At 56.1% G+C, this 18,665-nt stretch overlaps 1 protein-coding gene across 3 annotated transcripts in view; it reads right to left on the bottom strand.

Moving 5' to 3' along the window:
• DOK4 (docking protein 4) overlaps positions 1 to 7,237 on the bottom strand; it is a 39,348-nt gene extending 32,111 nt beyond the window's left edge. Inside the window, exon 1 of one of the 3 annotated variants that reach the window (XM_030581989.1) lies at positions 7,162 to 7,237. The gene's annotated coding sequence lies outside the window, so the exon portion shown is untranslated. Of the gene's footprint in view, positions 1 to 5,891; positions 6,069 to 7,161 lie in introns of those variants that run through there. The other 2 variants (XM_030581988.1, XM_030581991.1) reach the window with 2 other exon arrangements.
• Positions 7,238 to 18,665: the final 11,428 nt, after the last annotated feature.

Genomic DNA, 18,665 nt, shown 5'->3' with positions numbered 1-18,665 from the left:
AATTGTGCCAGACTATCTGAGCAGGCCATTCCTCCCTTCTCAGACCTCCTTGTGGCAGAACGTCCCACAATGCATTGCCCCATATTGGTGGTACCATGTGTGTACATCATCTAGGTGTTCTCCCCATTGCTAGGACGCCGTGGGGTAGCTGCCCCGATTTTCCCAGATGCACAGCTACAAAGAGGAAGTGTGGTAGCTGAGGATACATGCTCTAGACAGACACACAGTTGTGTTGTAAAACACAGCTGTTGTGTGCAGTGGCAGATTAGCCACTGGGCCAACGGGGTCTGTGCCCAGGGGCCCCAGCCAATTGGGGGGGCCTCAGAAAAATGGGCACCCCCATGCCCCAAACCACTCCGCCCACCCAGCGTTCCTGCCAGGGAGTGGAGGCTCACTCTAGGTGGGTGGGTGGAGCGGGGGAAGCCTTCTGAAGCACAGGGGGGAAGCCGGGGCAGGGGAGAATGCAGGCAGAAAAGGTGTGGAGGGGCCCACACTTGCTCTGGCCAAGGGCCCACAAAACCCTAATCTGCCCCTGGCTGTGTGGACCCAACTCACCCAAATTGGTTGGAACCAAGTCAGAGGTGAAAATCCCAAACCGGCTTTGAGTGCAGTGGAGACAGGGCTTTAAAACTGCAGTTTGCTCTCGCAGCGATGGGCCTGGGAGGAGCATTAGGGGATTTGAGCAGCAGCGTTAATAGGGTGAAATTAACAGGGAGAAAAGGCTTAATGTCAGGGAAAGAGATCTCCTCAGCCTTTACCCTCTAACAATTACCATATTGGAGCCCAGAAGCATCCCACCGGCACTCCTTTATAACACAGCACTGCCTGCACAACTTGTGAACCAACCGCATCCTCCTGACTGTGTAGCCTCACGTTACCAAACCACACGACAGCCCTGAGCAGCACTTCTACACCCATCTGCTTTAGCTCCATGGGGCATTTCCAGGTTGCAACCAGCTCTCCCAGCAGGCCTGGCTTTCTAACAGGACCCCAGACTCCGAAAGGGAAGAGGTGGGAACCCCACTGCTCAGCGCCTTTGCATTGGATCTGGTCAGAGCGCTAGTAGCCGTGCAAGAGAGAATGAGCTGCAGCAGGGGAAGGAGTAAATGAGACAAAAAGGGTCTGGTCAGAGCCCAGAACATATATTGCTTGGCCAGGTCTGTTGCTTCCTGAAGGTGCCCTGGGCTCAGCTGCACACGGACAGGACAGAACGAAAGGTCCCCGGACGCAGTGCTACCGTACCAAGCACCGGGCATCCGTGTTCACTCTCACTGACCCACGGCAGGGCACTGAAGAGGCTGGTCCAGGCTCTTGGGTCCTCAGAATCCTGCCACCCAGCCCAGGCAGGTGCCTACTTGCATTAGGAGGCGTCGGCTCAGTACAAACCTCTCTCATTCCACCCAGAAAGGAGCAGGAGACAAAGCCTGGAGGGGAGCCCGCTAGCTGGATTTCCTTTCCAGACTCTGGATGAGGATTCAAACAGCCTCCGTCGTGTCTATTCCCCTGCCAGAAGTTGGCCTTGGCATCTCTGCCCAGCGAGGCCCCTGCATTTTGGCCCTGACACTACACGTAACCTGCCCTCTCTTTCCCTAGAGGTACGTCATTACCCAGCAGCAGGCCAAGGCGGCAGTAGCCTCTCCTCTGGAAGCCCCCGCAGCAAAGACCACAGCTGAGACACGGAAAAGCTGCCCCCTCCCAGCACTGTAAGACATGGAATAGCTTCCCCCCAACAAAACCAGTTCATCATGAGAAGCTGGGAAAGCAGAGTGAAGCCGCCTGTTTGGATTCACTCCCACCCAAGCCCCAGCATCCCCGGCAGCCACTGCTTGGAAAAGGGGGAGGGGGGGACCGGACAAGCCAACCGGCAATCTCAGCTCAGGATGCAAGAAGCTGGAGCAGGGGCTGAGCAAGGGGGCTGACTGCACCGGGTCAGGGCTGCGCTGATATATGGAGTTATCTAACCCACTGGGATCGGTCTGAGCTCGGGGCAGTAAGAAGAGAGGCCGGCAGGCAGGTGTGGAGGGGCTGTGCAGAGAAGACAGTGGCAAGGGGTGGGGGGAGGCAGAGAACATGAGGACACTGGGGGGGGGGCGAATCAGACGGGAAATGGTGAGAGGGAGCACATACAGCACCCCTAAGCTCCAGAGGTCAGGCTAATGTTGCCAGCGAATGCCTCTGCTCACAACCTGTGGCCTGGGGGGCCTCAGAGAAACCAAGCTTCTGCATCTCATCCACTCCCTATTTGTGCAAACCATTAAACCACCCGACCAGTGCTCAGCATGGGCCACCTCTGCTCAGGTGAGCGCCACCTGTGCTCGAACAGAGGGCACTGTCTGGGGCCCCGAGGCTGAACTGAGGGGCATCTGCAGGGGTCAGGGAGGGAAGCCTGGGGCTAGGATAGCAGGGGAGCTGCAGGGCAGGACTGAGGGGCATTGGCAGAGCTGGGGGAGGGCCCAGGGCTGGGATAGCAGGGGAGCTGCAGGGCAGGACTGAGGGGCATTGGCAGAGCTGGGGGAGGGCCCAGGGCTGGGATAGCAGAGGGGCTGCAGGGCAGCACTGAGGGGTGTTGGCAGAGCTGGGGGAGGCCCCGGGGCTGGGATAGCAGGGGGTCTGCAGGGCAGGACTGAGGGGTGTTGACAGAGCTGGGTGAGGGCCCAGGGCTGGGATAGCAGGGGGGCTGCAGGGCAGGACTGAGGGGTGTTGGCAGAGCTGGGGGAGGGCCCAGGGCTGGGCTAGCAGGAGACTGCAGGGCAGGACTGAGGGGTGTTGGCAGAGCTGGGGGAGGGCCCAGGGTTGGGATAGCAGGGGGGCTGCAGGGCAGGACTGAGGAACACTGGCAGAGCTGTGTAAAGGAATTTTGCACAGAGCCTGTCTGGCCACCTATGCTGCTGTGCAGGCAAATCCATCAGCCCCTTGATTTCACAGCTCCCATTTAGGGCCTGCTCCTGCTCCCCTGCAGCCAGGTGGGTTCGGCCCGACTTACACACGTGCAGAACTGGAGTCACAATAGCAGGAGCCCATGAGCGACAATTCAAAGGGGAACCCGCACAGTAGCACCTCTCCAAATAGAGACCTGCGGCTTCCAAAAAGCAAGACCTCAGCGCCCATGGCACATGTGCAACCAGTCTAAGCTTGTGAGAGCAACACCAGCCAGTGCGGGCTTTAGATTGCAAACACCTTCTGGCAGGGCCCTATAATAAATATATGGAGACATACCTATCCCATAGAACTGGAAGGGACCCTGAAAGGTCATTGAGTCCAGCCCCCTGCCTTCACTAGCAGGACCAGGTACTGATTTTGCCCCAGACCCCTAAGTGGCCCCCCCCAAGGGCTGAACTCACAACTCTGGGTTTAGTAGTTTGAGCATTGGCCTGCCAGTTACGGATCATGATGTCTAGAGGGTCTGGCAGCGTCCAGGTGCTGTCCCCCTGCCCGACACACAAGTGATTTCTCCTTGTGGCATAGGACACCATCATCATGCTGCTGATGCAGGGGGTATACGGAAGCGGGTATTTTCCCCCTACAGCTTGTTCATGGAGTAGAAGGGAACTGGGGGGAATTTGATGTAATTATTAGGCAGGAGTGTCTCTGAACCAGGAGAAGAGCCTGTTCAGCTGGAACATGAGAAACAGGAGCCTCCCACCCGAGGCTGGCTAGTTCGTTGGCTGTTGGGTTTGACGTGCAGGTGCTGGGTGGTGTTGGTGGCCTGTGACGTACAGCAGGTCAGCCTGGACGATCAGGTTGTCCAGTCTGGCCTTAAACGCTATGATTCCAGAGTCAACTTCTCGAGTTGTGTAGCTCACACTTCATCATTGTGCAGCGGGTTTTGTTACAGGCAACGAGTGCAGAATTTCAACGGTGCCCCTATACCTCAGCTTGATTGGACTCCTTACATGGACAGCTCAGCAGAGCGAGCTAAGAGTCCATGGGCCTCTCTATAACAAAGGTGGGCACCAAAAGCCAGACCCCCTTTGGAGACCAAAGCTGCAGGACTGTAAGGAAGACGACGGGGGTCCTGTTTGCCTACAGTCTCTATTCAGCAGGCCTCTGGGTCTTAGTCTCTCCTCCACTTCCACTCAAGCCTAGGTTTTGAGAAGAGGAGGGGGAATTATCTAGTGTTACTGACAGCCGGGGCGTGACTAGGGCTCAGAGGATGGAATTATGAACACTTACTGAACACGGTTGGATTCAGTGGGGACGAAGCAAATTGGGTGCTATGGAAATGGCTCAGTGAGGAGCTCTCGAATTTCCAGGAGAACCTTCTGCCTGCTCTGGAATTCCAGAGGTGGTCTGGAGAGAGGGCAGGGTCAGTCCAGGGGAGCAAAAACTTCTCTTCCATGCAGGAAGGGCTAATGCACCGGACCATCAGGACGAATCCTGGATTGCAGGATGCAATGAGCTGGGGCCACAGTCTGCCATGGGAACCCCGGTGCAGAGAATTTTTAAAGATAGACACCACAAAGCACTAAGGACTCTCCCACAGAGAGCAAGCCTGTACTGGAGAACTGGACCGGACAATAATGGGTCTCTCCTGCCTCCAACATCTATGTTTTACAGGATTAGTCTCCTACAGGCCTCCAGTCTGGGTCAGCCTACACTGTGACAGAATCTCAAGCGCTCTTTCTAAAGCCTCTAAAGCCTCCAAAGCTGCAGCTATCTGGTGGGTCACCCCCGGAGACACCCCCTCTACAGACAGGGGTGTCCTTGGAAGCGACACAAGGGGCTGTTGTTGGAAGCAGCAAGCACTCCCTTCACCCGCCCAACCCTAGTGAGGTATCATACGACAGAGAGTGGGACCTTTCCTCACCACCTGCCTTCCAGCCACTAACTGATGGAGCTTAGGAAGGAGCTCTGGTTCATGTCCACTGCAGGGTTCTGGCACCTTCCTCTGGAAGGCCAGGTGCTAGCCCCGGTCAGAGACAGGCTCCCAACCTAGACCAAACCCTGGTCCCATGCAGCAGGGCTAGGTTCCTCACCAGCCCGGCTCCCTTTGACCCCAGAGAATCCCGTACCTGGGCTCTTCCTGGGTGGATTGTTTTCTAAACAAACACTATTGCCAAGGAATCCTGCAGGTTAACCAATAACCTTGGGAGAGAAAAGAGCCGGCAGCAGGGTGATCTTATCTTATCACAGGCCTTTGGAAATGCCCAGGCAGGGCTCCCGCTGTCTCTGCTGAGGGCCCTCTACCCCCAGCACATTGATCTTATCAGGGTTTCTCCTGGCCTAGAAAGTAAAAGCCACACATCCAGCTGTCTGCTCCCCGGTCCTGTCCTATCACCAGCCAGGAACTGGCATGTCAGCAGGGTTTGTGAAACCTGTGTGCTGCCCACACCCTTATTGTCTCCACTGCAGAGTCACATCCTAAAGCAACGTGATCTTCCCAGGGTGCGACCCACAAGGTGGTGGGGAGAGCGGGTACAAGGAGTTACAGGTTCCTTAAGTGCATGCCCTGGGAGAGAGATGGGGCGACTCCGGCTGTGACCCTGCAGCTCTGTAATGTGAGACCCCGTCTCTCCAGCAAGACAGATGGAACAACCCCAGGTGGGACCCAGCTCACACGTCCACAGCCATGGGAAAAGTTCAATGCAGGGTCCCTGAGGTCCTGAGAAATGCACCTTCATCCCCTGGCTGCAGCACCGCCTCAAGGAAAAGCACCGAACAAATTCTGCCCCGAGTCCATCCTGCCCACTCACAGGCTCTGCCTCTGCCTCATTTTGTGACCTTGGGCAAATCACTAACTTCTCTGTGCCTCAGTTTCTCCGTTGGCGCAATGGAGATAATACCACTCAGAGGTGTTGCGTGTCTTAACTTGTTCCCGAGACCGAAGTGCTTTGAGATCCTAGGATGGACGGTGCTATGGAGAGACAGAGCATTAATGCCACTCTCCTCACCTGGTCCCTCTCTGGGCTGTTGGTTGTGGTGAGCTGTGCTGATATTGGGGGAGGTGAAGAGACTCAGGATCCTGGCTTGCTTTCACTGAGCGGGCACCCAATCAACTCAGCAAGACTCGGCACCTAAAAAGATCCTCCCTGACGCACAGCAAAACAGGAGGGACTCAGATTGTGGGCTAAGTGAATTAGGAAACAATCAGTGATGTGATCACCCAGGGGTCACAGAGGAATCCCCCCATCTGGAGCACCTTTCTGGAGGAACTTTACCCAGGGCTCTGGTGCTGGGGTGGAAGGACTGCTCCAACCTGAGAAACCTTTAGCAAGGCGTGAAACTCAGAGCTCCCCAGAGAGAGAAGTTTCTTTCCTGGGGCTACTTTAGAAAGAGGAGACAGGCCAACCCCCTGGTGTGAGCTGACAGACCCCGAAGGAGGAGAGACCTTCATCAGGCTCATGGTGTTAGACGGAGGGGAAAGGTCTGGGGGACCATTAGAAGGGGAGTTCTGGACTCTTTCTCCAGCTCTGGGCTCCTTTAAAAAGAACAGCCCCAAGGCCTCTACATCCTGCTGTAAAGAAACAGCTCCTCCACACCCGACTGTTGGGATGGAAAAGAGCACCCTGATCCGGGTCATCTATAGCAGGGGTGGGGGCAGTGGGTACCCCAGGAGGTGCCCTGATCCAGGTCCCTATAGCAAAGAATGGGGTGGTGAGTACCCCAGAGGGTGCCCCGATCCGGGTCCCCTATAGCAGGGGTGGGGGCGGTGGGTACCCCAGGGGGTGCCCTGATTCTGGCAGGGGTAGGGGCGTTGGCTACCGCAGGGGGTGCCCCAATCGGGTCCCCTATAGCAGAGAATGAGGCGGTGGTTAACCCAGCGGGGTGCCCTGATCTCGGTCCCCTGTAGCAGAGAATGGGGTGGTGGTTACCCTAGGGGTGCCCCGATCCAGATCCCCTATAGCAGGGGTGGAGGTGGTGGATACCCCAGGGGGTGCCTTGATCCTAGCAGGGGTGGGGGCAGTGGGTACCCCAGGGGGTGCCCTGATCCGGGTCCCTATAGCAGGGGTGGGGGCGGTGGGTACCCCAGGGAGTGCCCCAATCCTGGCAGGGGATGGGGCGGTGGGTACCCCAGGGGGTGCCCCGATCCGGGTCCCTACAGCAGGGGTGGGGGCAGTGGGTACCCCAGGTGTCCCGTCCTTGGCGCTCCCCGGGGACTCCGAGCGCCCAGCTCCTGCAGGCTCGGTGCCCCCCAGCTCGGTGGCGAGCGGCGGCTCCTACCTGCCCCGCCCCGGCGCTCCCGGCTGCCAGTCTCCCGAGCTCGCTGCGCCCCGGCTCCAGGGACGCCCGTAGCCGGGCCGGGCCGGGCCGGGCCCCGCCGCCCGCAGCTCGGCGGCGGCGCTAGAGGCAGAGCGCGGCGCCCTGGCCCCGGCTTCCCTGCTCGGTCCCGGGCACGTCGCAGCCCAGCCCCTCCGCCGCCGTATTCCTCCGAGGAGAGGGGCAGCCACACTTCCCCGGCTCCTGCGAGCGCGGCCCCCAGCTCCATGCAATGGGCGGGCTCAAGCCTGACCCCTCCCCTTTCTGCCTCTCTCCTCGGCGGTATTTTAGGGTGGGGGTCCTGCGGTGCTAGGCACTGTACAATACAGACTGAGCGAACCCCTGCGCCCACCAGCTCTCTGTCTAGACAGAAAGGAAGGGGTGTTAACCCACCCCATTTTACAGAGGGGAAACTGAGGCACGGACACATTAAATGGGTCTGCATCGGAGCCAGGAATCGAACCCCGATAATTAATTATTATTTCTATCCCAGGCAGTGCCTAGAGAGCCTAAGTGAGATCATGGCCCCCCTGGGTTAGCTGTGTCGCCGTTAGTACAGTCCCCACCGGAGGAATTTACAGTTCTCCTGGGTCCCAGTCTAGTGCCTTCGCCTGGAGAGTGTCTGTTCTCTTCACCTCACTCCTTACCTTGTGAGGTGACTTCCTGATGGAGTAGGAGTAGCTCCCACTGGACCATCAGGACTTGTGGGCACCTGTTTCACTGGGTGGCCTTATACAAGCCACCTTCTCCATTCTGCACCTCAGTTTCCCCATCTGTAAAAGCAGTGCTGTGAGGTTTAGGCAGGTAGCGTTAAGCATTCTGAGAGCCTCAGGTCAAAGGGGAAAGGGGACATTATTAATTTATAACGATTATACTGTATAGTAAGTGAGATGCAGTATCAATTACTCTGGTTTCTCCCATCCCATAATACTCAACAAAACGGCAGATTTCAAATAATTCCACCAGCCACTGGTTACACTGAGCTGTGGAAGAATAGGGTGGCAGCGAGGTGACTAACCTCAATTTAGTGCATTTCAAAACCAGAGGGGAGATGTACATGAATTAGAAGAGCAGCTGCAGATACACTAACCCAGGGGTAGGCAACCTATGGCACGTGTGCCGAAGGCAGCACACAAGCTGATTTTCAGTGGCACTCACACTGCCCAGGTCCTGGCCACTGGTCCGGGGGGCTCTGCCTTTTAATTTAATTTTAAATGAAGCTTCTTAAATATTTTAAAAGCCTTATTTACTTTACATACAACAACAGATTAGTTATATATTACAGACTTATAGAAAGAGACTTTCTAAAAACATTAAAATGTATGACTGGCACTCGAAACCTTAAATCAGAGTGAATAAATGAAGACTAGGCACAGCACTTCTGAAAGGTTGCCGACCCCTGCACTAACCAGAAGGAGATTCACCAGCTCAAACAACTGCCATGCAGGCTTTAGGCTGGAAAGTGCTTCCTAGCTGCAGGGTCAGGTAGGGTTACACCTTCCGCATCAGGTACTGGGCCCTGTCACACATGAGATGAAGCTTTGGTCTGGTCCAGTAGGGCAACTGTTGTGTCTATCCATGTCATGTACTTCTAGGTCACCCATTACCCGTGTCCCCTCCTAATATGTAATACATTTACCCTCACCCTGCTCTGATATAGGACAGTGGTAGTATCTCCATTTTACAGCTGATGGGAAACTGAGGCACAGACTAAGTGACTTGCCCAAGGTCACACAGGAAATCTGTGGCAGAGCAGGAAATTGAATGTGGGTTTCCATAGTCCTAGGCTAGTGATTCAACAACTGGAACATCCTTCCTCTCACTGGGGCTTTGTCCAAATTGACTTTACCAGCTGTGGGCCAGGTCCTCAGTTTGTGCACAGCATAGCTCCATTGAGATGCAGCACTCCGCTGATGTAAGCACGCCGAGCACGTGGCCCCGTTTTAGTATGTTGTTATAATGCACATACAACAATCAATTCTAGGTTGAAACTCAGCTTGTCGGGGGCTCTGTTTAACAACACACTGTTTCTTCTGCACACATGTTTAACACCAACAACATCACAGGAATTACTGGGATGCAGAAATACTTCAGAGATGAAACATTTGAAACGGCCGCCATCTGTTTTATCTAAACAATGGGCCAAATCCTCAGCCAGTGCAAATCAGTCGACATCATTTCATTAACTTCAGTAGAGTTGCACCTGTTTGCATCAGCTGAGGATCTGGCCAGTGATCCATAATGCAGCATTGTGCGGTGTTTCCTTCAAACAAATTTATAATCGGCCAAGGCTGTTTATTTTAGTGTGCGAGTGATTGATTGTCGCTGGTGGAACAGATGCTGCATGTGCAAAATAACCACTTTATGTGGGAAAATAAAATGCCTGTTGATCTAACCCATGAAGTCAAATGCCCTTTAGCTTTGCCTTACATAGCACCTCCGCAGGCTGCCGATTCAGCGTGAGCTTGTGCAGTGTGCACTGGATTGGGACTCAGGACAGCTGGGTTTTATTTCTGGCTGTGCCACTGACATGCTGATTGACCTCAGGCAAATCACTTCACCTGCCTAGGCCCATTTCTGCTTTATCTGACTTCTCCATCAGGTTTGTACAGGGCCTGGCACAGTGTGGCTTGCTCCGGATTTCAAATCTCAGCTGTGATACAAACAACACCCTGCAGCAGCTGGTCCAGATTCCAGGAGAGCCAGCTTCCATCTACAGCAGTGGTTCTCAGCCTGCGGCCCAGTCAGCACCCAGCTGAGGCCCATGTGACATCCTCAGGGTCACACAGGTAGTATTGGATACGGCCCACAATGGTAAACAGGTTGAGAACCACTGGCCCAGCCCAGGAACGTTTCTGGCAGTGGATATGATGCTCTGCCTTCTTACACCAGGATCGAATTTGGCCCTAAAGGCTGAAATGATCCAAGCAATATGGCAGCTTCTCTCTGACTCCTCACTCCCCCGGGGCACTGGGAGTGGGAGAACCAGCACCTACATCTTAACCCTGCGCTGGAGGACTGGGGAAAGTCCTGGCACTGTCACTCTCCCAGGGAGATTGATTCCCCACTCATCCCAGGTTTGGGCTGGGCTCCTCCATCTGGTGGGCAAGGGAGAGGGAGGGAGCCGTGGAGCAGGGGAGTTGCCTGGATCCCTCACTCAGAGTGTGTCGGGCATGGTGCCCGCAGACCACGGACTGTAGCATGCGTGCTGCTGGCACAGCTCGGCCTAACTCCGCCACTCTCGCCTACACAGAATTGGCACCAATGGGTCACACGCTGCCAACGGCTGCCGAACGAGGAGCCCCACTCCCTCCCCCGTCCAGTCTCCAAGCTGCCATCCTCTCGCTCTTCTCCTTCTGTGCCAAAACAAGGCAGTGCCAACTCCCTGCCAAGGCAGCTCCCTTCCCTGCCAGTAAGCTGGGCAGTGCCAGCGCTCAGCCCATTCCAGTACCCTCCCAGTCCCAACTTCTGAGCACTTCTGTTGCCCCATTGCCGCCGGTGTGTGACAGCAGCAATGCCATCGCCCACAGTGCCCTATTAACCGGCTATGCTCCATTAGCTGGGCACTGCCAGCTCTACCCTCTGGGCTGCCCTATCAGTAGATGGGACAAGTCAGGCCTTTTCTCTCCCCTCCTCTCTGGGCACCACCCAGAAAGACCTCATCAGTGTGCTAAGAATATGCCAGGCCCTGACTGGCATCCTCCTTCCCTGACCACCATCCAGCCTGATCCCCCATGCCAGCCTGTCAAAGCGTATGCCTGCTCGGTAGCACCCCCTGCTAGCCGAGCCTGGCTCCGCGTAAGCTTGGCTCAGTTTCCATTTCTCTCCGGGCTCCTTAGTAAATTCCACCCAGGCTGCCTCATGGCTACCACCACCCTGGTCTGGAGCTGGTTGAGCAGCACAAACAGTTGAAAGCAACTCTCCAAGGCCCCCAACTACAACACAAAAGCTCCCATTGTGCCCTAGCGTCTCCCACTGGCCTGGTGCTCATCTGTCCCAGTCGGCTCTTAACCAGCCCCAGCCCTCCCGAACTAGAATTCAGCCTCCTCAGCAGCCTGTCTTTGGCTCAGGGAGGCCAGCAGGCAACCACCCCTCTGCTGGCCACCCTAGTTCCTCAAGGTCTCCTGCTCACTGCAGCTTCCTCATTCCCTCCCTGGGTTAGAAAAGGTCACTGGGTGAGCAACCAGCCTTCCCCTGCTGCCGTCTCCCCCTGCGTAAGGCGCACGTGTCTTCCCTTAAGACCAGTTGGGCAGCAGGTCATCAGTCAGAGTTGCAGTGGACCTGCCCCCCACATATGCACATACTCTCATAAAGGGCCCAATTACCCTGTTACAGTGTCACAGGTAAGGACACTGAGGATCAGTCCCCAGCCAGCACGCATCCAGGCAGTAACCGGGCCTACAATCAGTCCCCAGCCAGTGCACATCCAGGCAGTAACTGGGGCCCAGGATCAGTCCCCAGCTAACGTGCGCCGGGGCAGTAACTGGGGCCCAGGATCGGTCCCCAGCCGGGCACACACGGGGGCAGTAACCAGGCCCAGGATCAGTCCCCCAGCCAGCGCGCACCGGGGCAGTAACTGGGGCCCAGGATCGGTCCCAGGCCGGGTACGCGCTGGGGCAGTAACCGGGGCCAGGATCAGTCCCCAGCTGGGTGTGCGCCGGGGCAGTAACCGGGGCCCAGGATTGGCCCCCCAGCCGGCGCGCACCGGGGCAGTAACCGGGGCCCAGGATCAGTCCCTGGCCGGGCACGCGCTGGGGCAGTAACTGGGGCCAGGATCGGTCCCCGGCCGGGCGCGTGCCGGGGCAGTAACCGGGCCCACGATCGGTCCCCAGCCGGGCACACGCCGGGGCAGGTTTCACGGGGTGCATGAGGTGAAGAGATGGGAAGCCCCTCGCTGTAGAGCGTTTGATTGTCCAGCACCTGAAGCCCAGCCAGGCCCAGATCAGGGCTCTGCTTCCTGCCAGGTGTGTAGGGCTGAGACGTACTGCTGGGAGGATGAGGACGCTCTGTTCCGTCCTCCCACTGCCGCCATCTCCTCATCTCCCAGGGAAAGGGAGACAGAGAAGGGGAAAGCCAAGGGGATAGGCGTGCAGAGATGGATGGGGGCTGAGTCAGAGGTAACACAGAGTGCAGCAGGCCTGCCTGGGCTCCCCCACAGGGCCCATCCGGGAGGTGCCCTGTCAGCCTCCACAGGAGCCTGTGTTTCGCCCGCCTGTCACTTTAATAGAGACAGATGAGGCGGCAGAGAGAAAAGAAACAGACATTGGCTCTTTCCTGCAGCAGCAATGCAAAGAGCCCGGCCTAGCATTCCTCTCCTTAACCCTGTGCGGGCCAGAGCCCTGCAGCCAGGCAGGGGGCAGACACAGGAGTTCTGCCTACCCTTGGCCAGTGATCAGATCAGATCCTGGATTTCCCCATCCTGTGCCACTGGGAAAACCCATGTCCTGCTGGGAGAAGGGAGCCAGCTCCTGTGTTCCCTCAGATCCGGGTCTCCTCCATCAATCCAGCCCCCTCTAGTGCCTCAGGAAGAGGGGGACTCTACCCTCTCTGTGCAGGGCCCAGGACAGGGAGAGCTCCAGCCCCCAACTGCAGAGGAGCCCTGTGTGTTAACCTACTCTGAGGATCTCCTGCTTCACTTCTGCCTGGTTCGGGTGGTCTCAGCTGATGCTGCTCTGTGCACACAGCCCCATGCCAGTGGAGGGAGGACAGCTCCGCGTCTGGAGCTGGGCGACACAAGCCCTTTTGCCAACACATGGCACCAACTCCAAAGGCCGGCATCCAAGGCAGAGCGCCGAGCCTGCCCCGGAAAACAGGCCATGCCCGCGTCCCACAGCAAGTGGGAAGGAAGATCATGGAGAAAGGCTGGAGACCAGCTGCAGGCTGTTTATTGGTCCCCAGCCCTTATGGCTGCTGCAGGGCCAATCTTGCTGGTTTCCAAATCGGCTGCTCTTTCTTCACAGATAACTGTTCTCTGGGGCAGAGGTGAGCAGCGGAGCCTCCAATAGGGGGCCACAAAGGCCCGGTACACCCCACGTCAGTCATCATGATGTAACTAGCACTCAACACAACTCAGTGTCTTTGTGTCACCAGCTTTGATACAGCACTTCTCATCTGTAGAGCTCAAAGCACTTTACAAAGGAGGTCAGCAGCATTATCCCCATTTCACAGATGGGGAAACCGAGGCACGCGGCGGGGATTTGACTTGCCCAAAGTTCCCCAATGGATGATTTGGGAATAGAACACCGGTCTCCCATGTCCCCTGTGCACTAGACGACACTGATGTTACCGCAGCATAGCTGGATGATGAACTTGTTCTGGCCTGGAAAGGTATGTTCTAGGATGCTTTTTTCCTCTAAAGTTAAGGCTTTCGTGCTTTTTGGGATCAAAACAAGTGCTCAGCACCTGGCAGGACTGGGCCCTTAAAGTTGTATCATCCCTTCTTGCACTGTCAAATCAGATGTGTCCCTTCAGGATGGCACAGTAGGCAACCCACCTCACGTGTCCTGCCATGCCAGCCTTCCACAGAGAATCATTTCAGACCTCCTGGCTCTGCCATCCAATGACCTTGCCCCAGATGTCTGCAGCTAGCCCAACTGTTTATGGCTGCTGAATTTGCTGTGTGGATACCTCTGCCACCACGATCGGATTTGTTTGGCCATAAAAAAATTAATGTTCCCCGCAAATAAAGAAAAGGGGGAGGAGGTAATGCTTTTTAGACAATCAATTAAAAGCCAGCGAGAAAGGGATTAGCTCATTGAAATATCAATTTTTAATAACACTGCATCGCTGAGTTCCTCTAAACTTACACTTCTCTGCTCTGTCGTTCTCTCTAAATACGTGCCCTGCGACACAGACGGGACGGCGATTCTGATGCCAGGTGAAGTCGGGTTTGAGCCGGCACTGGCATTTTCACTGGCACGCTGCAGTGAGGGTGATTAACCATTGGAACTACCCCCCAAGGGAATAGGTACACTCCCTCTCTCTCGATATCCTCCAATCCAGACTGGCTGCCTTTCTGGAAGATTTGTGTCAGCCAGACACAAAATAGTGGTCCCAGTGCAGCGGTAATGGTGAGATTCTCTGGCCTATGATATACAGAAGGTCAGACAGATGGGCTTTTCTGGCCTTAAAAACCCAGGGCTCGGCACAACTCCTTCTTTTCCACTGTTGCAAAATTCTCACCAAAAAATGAACTGTTTTTTCCCAGAATTTTGTGATAAATGTTTCTTATATAGTTCAAAACTTCCCCAGTTCGCCCCCTTCAACTCTGATGCCCTCTGGATAAATAACTTCTCGGCATCCCCTCCGCCCCAGTTCTCACCCTCTGTGGCTTTAAAAAGAAATGGAATGCTAGTGTTGTTTTTCAAAGATTGAGCCAGACTATTCCTAGTCCCCTGGAACTTGGTGTTTAACCAGATTGAAAGTATCTGGATGGAAAACAATTGGAGTGACTAGGATTTTACATGCAAAGAAACAACAAAGAACATAAGTAAATTCCTATGAGAGAGAGTGCAGTGTGCCCCTCCTGTGACAATGCTGCATTAGCTATGCCCACAAAATGGCAGCCTCTATCAGAGGCCATGAAATGTCCAGGTGCAGGGCACAGAAAACCAGGCCATAACAATACATAGCTGTATACAACACAGATGATAACTAAGGATGGATATGAGAGGAGTGTGTGCTTTAAGGGCTAGTAGTTGGGCCAATCCTAAAACAGAAGTATCTCGTTCCCCTTGTACTCCCATCTGGCCAACCCACACATTCAAAAATCATGCGTCAGGCCCGCCACATCCTGAGACTGACTTAAAATCCTGACTCCCTCCCTATCGACACTGAAGCACTGCAGCCGGAGGGGCTCAGGCCCAGATGGGGAGGAAGGGAAAACCACGGGGATGGGGCAGGAGCCGTGAGGAGGAGCTGGATGAGGCTTGAGGCAGTGAGGCAGCATCCCCTCCCCCATGGTGGGATGAGTGACCCCAGTGATTCTAGACGAACCCCAGAAATTTTGCCGGTTGCTCTTTGCTTTGGAAGCATCTGAGAGCTCACACCCGTGTCCAAAACCACCATTGAGGCCTGCTCTGTCCCCAGGCCCCTACTCCTGCAGCAGCCTGCTACTTGCCTGCTCAGCTTCAGCCAGCTGCTCTGGCAGATCCCCCCCAGCCACTCGGCTCCCTTCTAGTAGGGGGTTACCTGGTGGCCTAGTGACCCAGGGAAGAGGCCTTTGTGCATTCAAGGAAAGGGGAGGGCTGAACTCTGGCTCCAGCAGAGGGGTAGGGAAAGGTTCACAGTGGTTCAGGGGGCGGATTCATATTTAAACCAAGCTGGTTCCGCCCTAGCTAATTGCTACTGTTGTTAACAGAGGTGGTCTGAGAAATACACAGCGCCCCAGGCAGGCACGGTGCCCACCTGCTCGGTCAAGCCAGACTTTCCTGCTCCACAGGATGGGGCGCAAAGAGATGAATTTGCCTGGACCCTTGGCTTTCTTCCTGTGGGATTTCACGTTCTAGGCCCCGGCTGCTGCTCAGTGAGTGGGCCTGCTCTCCTCACCAGCCCTGGCAGGAAGGGCAGCTCCTCACTCCTCTACCCTCAGCCTCTCCCAGCAGGAGGCGCTGTAGGGAGCAGGGGCTGAGTGCTGACGGGCTGTGGGGAACTCACGGCTATGCCACTCCCACCAGGTCCTGTGGGGTGATGTACAATGCAGCCAAGGAGTCTGTTCCTCCTCGGCTTGTTCATTCTGCATCCTGCTCATTGACCTGCAGCAGGACCCAGCCTCCAGAGTGCCCAGACTCCTGACTCATCCAGGGAGCCCTCCCCAGAGTAGCACAAACACCAGCGCCGTCTGAAGCTGTGAGGGTGGAGGCCAGCTCTATCCTCACTCAGCCAAGGACCATGCTGCTGGAATAATCTGGGGGGCAGATGCACCCGCTGAGGGTTCCCAGCCTAGAGGGAAGGAAAACTAGGGAGGGGGCAGAGTTAAGGTTGATGTTGGAATCTGAGTTGTACATTCCTGCTAAGAGTAGGGCTGCCCAGACCAGGGGGCAAGTGCAGCAATTTGCCCCAGGCCCCGGGCCCCACAGGGGCCCCCACGAGAGTTTTTCGTGGCTCCTGGAGTGGGATCCTTCACTTGCTCCGGGGACCCTGGAAAACTCTCATGGGGCCCAGGCCCCCGGAGCTTCTTCCGCTCCTGGTCTTCGGTGGCAATTCAGCGGCAGGAGGTCCTTCCACCCCAAGACCTGCTGCCGAAGTGCCCCAAAGACCCGTGACAGGGGTTCCTTCTGCCCCAGGACCTGCCGCCGAAGTGCAGGGTCTTCGGCGGCATTTCGGTGGCAGGGACCCCCTGCCACCAAAGACCCCAGGGCTCCTGAATCCTCTGGGTGGCCCTGGCTAAGAAGCTTCAGAGATGTTAGTAGGTTACGAAGAAGACAGGAACCCATCGCTCCCCGTGGCCACTGAAGGTAGGCCAGCAGGTCATTGGTCTAACCGGCAGCACAGGAGCTTTAGGCTAGGGATTAGAAAAGCTTTCCATCGGCTAGTTAATAGGATTCCCAGAGAGGTGGTGGAGGACTGCCCATCACTGGAGGTTTCTAAGAACAGGCTGGACAATCCTCGGTCAGGGATGGCCTAGGGAGGCGTTGCTGGTTTGCCTGGATACGGGGGGGCTGGACAAGGTGACCTTTCCAGTCCCTTCCAGCCTTCGCCAGCGCCAATACTCTGAGATTGTGACAGGGAGGGAACCACTGTTTCAAAGGGCGATGGAGTCTCAGCCTGAACTCTGCCACCGCTTCCGTGAGGAGCAATTTGGGTTTCTCAGACCCACTCCCACCCTTTCCCTGGCTCTGCTCTCCCATCTCCAGGTGACAAGCAGGATTCCTGAGCGCTGAGCTGGCCCTCTGCAAACAGGGGCTGCAGGAAGACCCAGGCACTGTAATTACCCGTTTGCACAGACGCTATCTTGTTTTAGGTGCCAATGAGTCTGGAGCAAACTACCCTCACATTCTGACTGCGTCTGCTGTGTGTCTGAGAAGGGCCCGGCTGGGGAGGGGAGTCGCCTGAATGCAGGATGGTGGTGCAGGGGCTTTGAAGATTATGGGCTAGATTAATCCTGGAGGGACTGCAGCTAGATCCAGTGGGCTTAGCATGTCCTGGAGGGGAGGGAGAAAACCTGGGGCAACCCGCAAAAGGCAGTGAGGCTTGTCTTCTCGTCAGCTTCAACTTCCTCTTTGAAATCCAGCGGTGGTAGAGTTTCTAGGAGCACCCCCGAACTGGAGCTGCTGCCCCCCTCCCGGAGCAGCCCCTGCTGGGAGACGCTGGGAGTTGCCCCGCACCAGGCGCTCCTGCAGCGTTCCCTCCGGGGATTCCTGGAAGCAGCTGACTCTGGAGGAAGTGAACTCCTTGCCGTTACCTCACACTGTTATGGGGGCAATAAACCCCAGGCTCCCTATAAAATTGTTATCACAGGCCATTATAGTTTAGGGGTTTTTTTACTAGCGTTTTAGGCCCGTAGCCAAGGCCCTTTTCAGCTGTCCTGTCAGCTCTGCCTGAGCCTCACGGGAACAGTGAGAGTAGTGGTTCATTCATGGGCTGATCCAAAACAACATGGTTCTGCCAGCGCCTGTTTATAGTGATGTCCCCCACCACATACCACAGGTGTGTGTGTGGGGGGATAACTCAGCCCTCCAGTCATATCCCTCTAGCATCCCACCATCACCTGTGTTAAGAGACACAGGTAGCAAGCCAAGAAGTCTTCTGCCCCACCCAGCCTCTCACTTCAGGGCCAGGCTCTTCAGCAAATAGCATCCAACAATGCCACCATCTTGCTCCCGCTCCTAGGAGTCTGAGATGCCAGTCTCTCTTCCCATCCCCCTACTCTCTTCCCATTCCCATCAGGACACCGACCCATAGGGCCACCTCCCTCAATTCCTCACCCCTCCCTAGGTGCCACCAGAGGAGTGAAACCTGGCTCCTGCAGCTTCATCTCTCTTCCCCTTATGGCTGGGTTGGTCTTCAGCCTGACCATGCAACTTTCTCCGCCCGCTTTATGGAAACCATCCCAGCTCGGCCTGCTCCTGAACTGAGCCTGACATGCCCTCCAAGTGCAATAGGTTCTCAGGCACCCATTAACCCCTTATGAGCCTGTGGCGGGTTCACACTTCCCATCTAGGCAGGCTCCCCCACTGGGCATCCCAGCAGATAACACCTCTAGTCACACACTTGCAGTGCTGTAATGAGGGCAAGGCGAGTGAGGCACCTGCCTCGGGCACGGAAGGTGAGGGGCGCAGAAAGTCTCTCATTCGGCAGCAATTCAGCAGCAAGTTCTTCCCTCCGAGAGAGACTGAGGGACCCGCCATCGAATTGCTGCCGGTTGTCAGCAAGGGAGAGGGGCGGCACATCCGGCTCTTTGGAGGAAATTCGGCGGCAGGTCCCTCTTGGAGGGAAGGACCTGCCGCCGAATCACCGCTGAAGAATGG

Source organism: Gopherus evgoodei, chromosome 12 (assembly GCF_007399415.2).
Source record: "Gopherus evgoodei ecotype Sinaloan lineage chromosome 12, rGopEvg1_v1.p, whole genome shotgun sequence".
Classification (NCBI taxonomy): domain Eukaryota; kingdom Metazoa; phylum Chordata; order Testudines; family Testudinidae; genus Gopherus; species Gopherus evgoodei.
The sequence above is the reverse complement of the archived record's forward strand: the minus strand, read 5'-3'. Positions and strand labels throughout refer to the sequence as shown.